Source organism: Tupaia chinensis, unplaced genomic scaffold (assembly GCF_000334495.1).
Source record: "Tupaia chinensis unplaced genomic scaffold, TupChi_1.0 Scaffold000289_1, whole genome shotgun sequence".
Lineage (NCBI taxonomy): Eukaryota > Metazoa > Chordata > Mammalia > Scandentia > Tupaiidae > Tupaia > Tupaia belangeri.
In genome coordinates, this window is record NW_006159774.1 from 1,643,258 (window position 1) to 1,643,621 (window position 364).

Genomic DNA, 364 nt, shown 5'->3' on the forward strand with positions numbered 1-364 from the left:
TCTTCCCTCCACCTGAAGTGGGCTTTCTTCCGCTCTGCCTGGCCAACTCCTAACCCTCCCTGAAGAGTTCCTCCCTTGGAGAGAGTTCAGGTGGTGCTTCTCTAATCCAGTTAGATCATGCCTGGGTTTCTACGTCCTTACACCTAACGCACAGGGAGAGGCCTACCAGGTGCCAGCCATGGCTTTATAAAAGCCTCACAGCAATTCGGAGACGGTCCTGCCACTGTCCCCATCCAAGTCACAGGGAGGCTACGCGACTTGCCCAAACCGGAGCGGCTGGCGCCATGTCCCTCTCCTAACTGCTCTGCCACTCTGGCCCTCCCGCTCTCCCCGTGTGCCTTACAATGGGCACCCCTTGCAGGCA

The 364-nt window shown here is 58.2% G+C and overlaps 1 protein-coding gene across 1 annotated transcript in view; it reads right to left on the minus strand.

Annotated features, from left to right (window-relative positions):
• The window catches only part of GSN (gelsolin), a gene marked incomplete at its 5' end in the record, with an annotated part of 31,250 nt that overhangs the window by 6,874 nt on the left and 24,012 nt on the right, over positions 1–364 (minus strand).